Raw genomic sequence first — 7,558 nt, forward strand, 5'->3', positions numbered from 1 at the left:
TTATTACATTTAAAAACAACCACTCTATTTGTGCTGGCCAATACATCCCAACAACCTCATAAGATCTATTTTTATGTGGGCATTCTCCTCAGTCTAGGCTTGAGGTGATGCGGTTCAAATCTCCACTCAACTTGGAAGCTCACTGGATGATCTCACCCTCTCTGTCTAATTGTGGAGATAAAATGGGGAGGAAAGAGAAGCCACATATATTACTTTAAGCTCCTTGGAAGAAAGGCAGCATATCAATGAATAAAAAAATAAATAAATGTTTAATAAATAAATAAAAATAAATAACTCCCACTAGAAGCCTTTAATATAATAGTTTCTTCTTTCTCTTTCCCGCTGTATACTGCTGAAAGATATGTTTGATAATTAGTACTCAAAAAGAGTGTCATCTGACAGTCTGCTCAAAGCTGGAGGTATCCCTATTGTCTGTGCAAATGGCCAAGTAGGTCAGAAGATGGAAGCTGCCAATTCTATATAATCTCAAAACAAAGGCACCATGAATGGTGCATTCTTTTGCCGGTTTCATCATTTTAGCTCTGGTTATCCCCACAATTTGACTGCTGTAGAATACTCCTTGTTTCAGTAATGGCATCTTCCTTGTCTGGCATCTGCCCATTCATTCAATGTCAACAATCCTCTCCTTTGTTTTGCCAGCCGTCCTTGGCCTTAATCAGACACAAACAGCTTTTAAGCAAACTGGCCATCTGGCAATTTAGCTCTTCTTCAAACTTCTCATTAAGCAGATGCACGCTAAGCTATTGGCAAATTATTGACAAATGAAAAATAAAGAGGTCATCTTAGACTAGCACTGAACACCCTTGCAAGACAGTTCAAGAGTGATGCCGCATGCCCGGAAAGTAGACATTAGGCAGTTTGAGGACACAGATAATCTTACAGTCCTGACATACATTTCCGGAAGAGTTATTGCACCATTTCTCACCCCAGAACTATAAACCTCTGAAACAGGAACAAAAGACAGAGAGAAATGAGTGTAAGATTTCTTTCATTTATCCTGCTTGACTCCTAAATGCATTGCACTTTTTATCTTTTTAAAACCGCTTTTTAAATGACTCATCGTCAATTACTTTATTTCTGAACAATGAATCACATGATCACATGGAAACCATCTACAGAAGTAATAATAAATTTATACAGCATTGTCCGGAGGAATTTTGAAGAGTTTAAAGTCACAAATTCATGCATGTGGGTATGCTTCCAAGTAAATGTGGTTAGCACCGGGCTGGAAGTCTACTCCTTTAGCAAGCAATACTTAAGTAATTAATATATTTACTGGTTCTTTCAAATACTCACACTTATGATCAGGAAGTTAATGATGCCTAATTTTCTCTGTGGATTGTCCTGAGAGGCTTCAGTTAGCCAAGTACTTCCATTTGAAGTCATTTGGTTCAATCTTATGAAATTGACCCAAGGTCTTCTAGTGAGCTTTGTAGTTGTATGAAGAATCGATCCCAGCTCTCCCCAGTTCGACACTATATCTACTAAATCTCACTAAATAATTAAGAGAACAATCCTATGGTCCCTGGGGAGTGTCCATGATAGGAACCATATTTATTTATTTATTTATTTGAGGTTGCAAAAATACCCCTGGAAGACCTTGTAGAGGCTAAAAAGGAGGAGGTGTTCTGGTAGGTGATGGGAGGAGAGAGGAGGGTAGGGTAGGGGAGAGGATATGAGAAATAATATGGCCTCTCCAACCCCGGTGCTATTCCTGCTGGTGCACCTCTGCTGGACGGAGGTGTCTGGATTCAGAGGCGAAAGAAATGTTCTTAGTTTCTAGCTAGATTGTTTAGCATTTCCTTTGTCATGTCTAACCCTACTACCCCTGTTTTGGGAGAAGGTGTTTCAGGTAATCAACCTAGAGGAAGCAGTGCCAGACACTAGCCAGCCAGTACCAATGGGGGAGGAAGCTCTCAAAGGTGATTCACTAGCTGGGAGTCAGCTTTCTCTAGAGCTTATATCTTCATAGCTAAATCCTACACACTCAGTGGGAAGTGAGCTTTCTTCCAGAGGAGAGCACCCTAACAAGCTAGCTGATGCTAGGGTCCACCAGAAGACAAAACACAGAGAACGGAAGGAAGGTGTGAGAAAGTCAGTCCGACTAGGATTGCGGCAGAACCTGTTGAGTTATGGCTTTAAAAGCTGATTAGTTATGACACAGACTGGGTTTCTGGCACATAACCTTTTGTGTTAAGTCTCTGTCTGGGCCTTCCAGAGACTAGCAGAGATTGCAGCGGTTCTCAGCCAAGTCAGCAAAGACGTGGTTAAAACAAACCTTTTACTGGCAAATAAATATATAATTTAGTTATGGCAGTACAGATACAAATACTTACAAACAGTCAGTCGATACAGCTCACATCAAGTTGGGTAAGGGACATGGAAGTAGTACGAACATGAAAATACATTTACTTTTATAGACAACCTGTACAATGATGCAACTTCTTGCAACCCTTAATTGAAGACAGTCAGTTAGACAATTATTCAATTATGACAGTCAATGTCCAGGTGTAGAGTTGACCTTTAAGTTTTTGCTGAGTCTTCTGTTCTTCCAGATCCTCAGCAATTAACAAAGCAATGGAAAACATAACCAAGATCCATTCCAGGATCCAACAGAACCTGCCTCCACACCAAGCTCTCTGAAGTTACAGGCGTTTGGTAAGGGGATTCCTGTTCACCTTGGTCAGACAATTGTCTTGCTTAGTTTGCATAGTTTTTGCCTAGGGGGAAGTTTCCTAGAGATTAGACTCTTTTCAGGTAGAAGAGATGTTTGCTGCTTAATAAAAGCTTTGTTGATTACCTAGCAGGCCTCGTCATTTGTCTCCAATCAAAAGCAGGAGCTTTCTGAGAAACACGACATGCTTATTCTGAAGATCATAATTCAGTTTTCTGCAGTTCTTGTCGCCTGCAAAAAGTGGTTTTGCACTGCAGCCCCTGCAATTACAGTCAGGGTTAAAAGTGCACAGCCATAAGATCCTATGAACTGGGAAGCAAGTGCTTTTGATACGAATTCTGACAATTTTGCTGAGTGAAAATCACAAGTCAGCCTGGATGTTGCACAACGCAGTGTAACGGTGTCACTACTATGCTAAGAACTACCACTGTTATCCAGTGCAAAAGTCAGAGGAGAGTAAAGTGGAAACATCCACTGATCAAATGTAAAAGTAGGGAAGTGGACAAGATGTGTAATAAGTCAGTTGAAATCCCCAAAGGAAAGGGCCATGATTCTGCTAGAGTAGCTCAAGTCATGGATCCCAGAAGTGTGGCTAAAGCTTACCTATGGGATCAGTCTGTCTAGCCAAATACTTGCCTATTTACAATGTTGAAACAATTATGTTGCTGTTATGTTAGATAGCTGGCATCAAATACTGTTCAATATGAATAGTAAACATGAGACGAAATCAATATTTTAACTTTTCTAAATTAAATATCACGATTCTGAAATTATACAACTCTGTGCTAAGAAGTAGGCCACTGCTTAGAATTATGTGCACATTTAAACACAAAGGCAGACACCCAGCTCTCTAGAGAAGCTGGAACAGAGATATTGATTAAGATCCAAAGAGACCTGTAGGTGCAGGCAAAGACTTAGACAAACACATTTGGATGTCTCTGGATTATTGTCATTCTCATTCCCTGCAGCCACCTTTTGAAGCTGAACCAAAGGCTGCTCCTGAAGTTCCTCTAAGTTTAGGGAGGCTTATCCAGCAGCAGTATAGGGTTTTGAACCTAGAAAGTGATGGCTCAGAAGCCCTGGGATGACAGAGCCATGGAACTATTAATTTCATGAGTAGTAGCCCTATTAGTCTGTTGCAGCAAAAACAATAGACAGACTTGTGGCATTGTAAAGACTAACAGATTTATTATGGCATACATTTGTCAGTCATTCAGTTGCCACAAGACTCTTTATTGGTTTTATTAGCTTCATTCTCATTGTGAAGATACAATAAGAAAGCCACAAGGAACTGGAGGGGGGAGGAAGATGTCCACTCTATTTCCCCCTGCCTACCTCCTTTGCCTGCTTAATCTCCCACATGTCTTGTCTCCTGTTCACTGCATCCTTTGTTCCCCTCCACATTCCTATTCTTCGTACATCCATTATTCCACACACAGTACATATTAGCTGGCTGGTTTCCTTGTTTCTCTGTTACTTCAAAGATGCCTGCTAAGTGAACAGCTTTGCATGTAGCTAAGTAGTAGTCATCTTCCCATATTCTTCTGTCTGTAAATCTTTTACAACTTAGAACATCACACTGACATCATCATCATCATCATCATCATCATCATCATCATCATCATCATCTTTAAAATGCAAGATAAACTTCCAAGTTAGAAGTTCTCACTTCCACTAAGGAATGTAGATTTTGAAAGTGCTACCTATCTGGCAATTCGGAGATGATGATGATGATGATGATGACGACGACGACGACAGCAGCAGCAGCTCAGGTTGTTCTCAGGGTGTAAAAACATAAATAATATGGATCAAAAGAATAATTTATATAGCACTTCACTCATATTTCCTCAATAATAATAATAATAATAATAATAATAATAATATATTTATTTATTACCCGCCTCTCCCTCTGGATCGAGACAGGGAACAACACCAAATACAATACAATACATAAAACTAGTTAAAAGAGCATATAAAACCAATACAATATTAAAATAAGAATCACAGTATCTTAAAATTCTTAGGTTTAAAATTCATCTGGGTAGGCCATCCATGCAACTCCTCTGTAAACTAGGTCACTGCTCCTATCCCCATATTGCAGAAGGGGACTTTAAGAAGCTAAGAGGGAGCTGTTGGCCTAAGGTCACATACAGTGCAATCTTATACATGTCTACTCAGAAGTACATACATGTCTACTTATGAGTACATGTCTACTTAGGGCTCATCTACACCTAAGGGTGTAGCGGGAGGGGGGAGGATCGCAGACTTATCTGCTTCCGTGATCCTCCCCCAGCTTCTATATGCCTGCGTGATGTCCTGGAAGGGAAGAGGGATGTTGTGGGTGCCATTTTGGGGGTGTTTTTTTAGAAGAGGAGCCATGTGGCCCTGATCCAGGAGAAAAGATCCATGCCCAACTCCCCCCGCCATTGTTGCCCCCCATCCCCAAAGGACATGGAGCCACCCTGCACAGCTCTGTGCCTGTTTGAGGACCCAGAAGTCCGTGTCACACCAGCCACGATCCTTAGGGTTCTCCTGGGACCATGGAAAAACTGGGCAATCCGTGGTTGTAGTTATCCCAGGGAAAGCCTCTGGTTGTTACTGGTTGATCCCAGGATCCCCTGTGCATCATTTGGATACACAGGGATGACCTAGAGATGACCCCGGGGTATATACATGGTGTAGACATGCCCTTAGTTCAGGGGGGCTTTCTCCCAGACCAGAAGTAGGTATAGTATTGCAGCCTTAATAGGCTCATATTTGTGGTAAAAGTGGAACAGAGGATTTCCTTTCTCATATTCTTGGCACACTAAACCAGCTCAGACCACCAGGCTCCAGGGCTGCCAGTTGTTGTTGTTTTTCCCCTTGGGGATGATATAGGCATTTTAAAAATATATTACATTGTAGTTCATTTAACATTTCCTCTAAGGAGGAGGGATGAGCATGTGTGTGCATGCATGCTTCCTGAATGACATTGTAAGATTTTTTGAAAGCCATGGGGAGGAAAAAACTACCCTTACCCAACATTTGTTTATTCTGCTGCACATGAAGTCATTAACAGAGGAGGGGCATCAACAATAAAGGCAAAGAAAGGAAAACAAAGTACTTGCAGCAACCTGTAATTTAATGCTCTACAATTAAAGTGCAAGCTCATGCCGCTTAATGTAAATGAATAATAGAGGACCTTGGGAAACTCTGTAGCTGAGTATGTAAAAATTCATTAGCTTCACAGCTAAAAGAGAAAATTGCAACACAAAACCAGCAGGCTAGAAGACCTCTACTGGCCTTTAAATGAAAATTATACCAAAACAGCAATACAAGTTTAACCAAGTGCTTCATAGCATGTGCAAGCACCCAAGATTTGCAGTAGATATTTACTGCATCTGAATGGAACTCACATTTTGGACAATATGCCTCACCAATAGGAGGCATGGAATCCTCTGTAATGAAGGTTGTCATCATTGTTTCTCATCAGGTCCCAACCCTGTTAAATCAAGAGTGGTCAACTTGTGGCTTTCCAGATTTTTTCACCTGCAACTCCTATCAGCCCTATAGCATAGCCAATGGTGAAGGATGTTGGGAGTTGTAGGCCAAAACATTTGGAGGCCCACCACTGATTTAATTTGCCGCACCACAGGAAGACCTTCACCAATGCAGCTTTTGCTGACTGAAAATGCTTCTCCGGGTTACTTTACACATTTTGAGTATAAAGTTTCAAAGTAGGGTACAACATGATAAAAAAAAATCCAATTTAAAAATATCTCAAAATCAGAACACACACACACTTATAAGAAATGGAGGCATTTTGCCTCAAATTGAACCTTAATTTTAAACAGCGACTCCCAACCTTCTGTAAGTGGTGACTGTCTAAAACAGGGATGCCTCTCTCATGGCCATGAATACTATCAGGGAAAGGAATCCCTGTTATTATCTTCAATTACTGATTACTTTCTTCATTGCATTTGATCAGATGTCAAGCATACATCACAGAAATAGAAGACGATTCTGCCAACTTTAGAGTCGGTGGGAACAAAAATCCTGATGAGGATGGTGATGAGGATTTATTTAATATAAATAAAAATTTGCAAATACCTGATTAGGTATAAGAATTTGTCTAACCTGACACAATCAGTTGTATTACAAACTGAGCAACATTTGGCTCAGAATGTTAAATGAGTGCTGTTTGTAGGAAGTCTGTGCACATAGGTTTTAAAATGTTACATCATTACACTCAATGAAACTCTTACTGATTGCTTTGAACTACATGATCAGATCACTCGAATTTTGTGTCGTGACAGTCTTCTGAATTTTGACCAATCAGTTCTCTTGTTTCTTACAAATGTTTATGCAGTTCCATATCTAAAACTTTATCTTGATCCTAGGTGTCTGGGTTTGAGAGCTGGGGCAGCTAAATTTCTAGGTGGCTGTCCACTGTAGCTACTATGCAGTATTTGTGGCTACCTCCAGTATCAGAGGCCATATGCCTATCTACACCAGTTGCTGGGAGGGTGCTATTGCACTTTTGTCCTTCTTGTGGATTTCCTACAGGCACTTGGTTGGCAGTTTACAATGTGATATCAGCAAAAATATAGGTGTGACTTAAGGTGCTTCCAACCTAAATTTCAACTGGTAGAGAGACAACATGGAATAGAGTAATGCAGTCACTGCGGCCGTAGCTAGACCTAAGGTTTATCCCAGGATCATCCCAGGTTTGTCCCTGCCTGAGTGCTGGATGCCCTGTGTGGCACTTAGATGAACAGGTTTGACCCCAGGACAATCCTGGGATAAACCTTAGGTCTAGCTATGGCCTGAGTGTTGACTTGCAACTTTACAGTGGTGTCCAACTTCATTTTTTTGTGCTGTAAC

The sequence above is a fragment of the Elgaria multicarinata genome, chromosome 5, assembly GCF_023053635.1.
Source record: "Elgaria multicarinata webbii isolate HBS135686 ecotype San Diego chromosome 5, rElgMul1.1.pri, whole genome shotgun sequence".
Taxonomy (NCBI): Eukaryota; Metazoa; Chordata; class Lepidosauria; order Squamata; family Anguidae; genus Elgaria; species Elgaria multicarinata.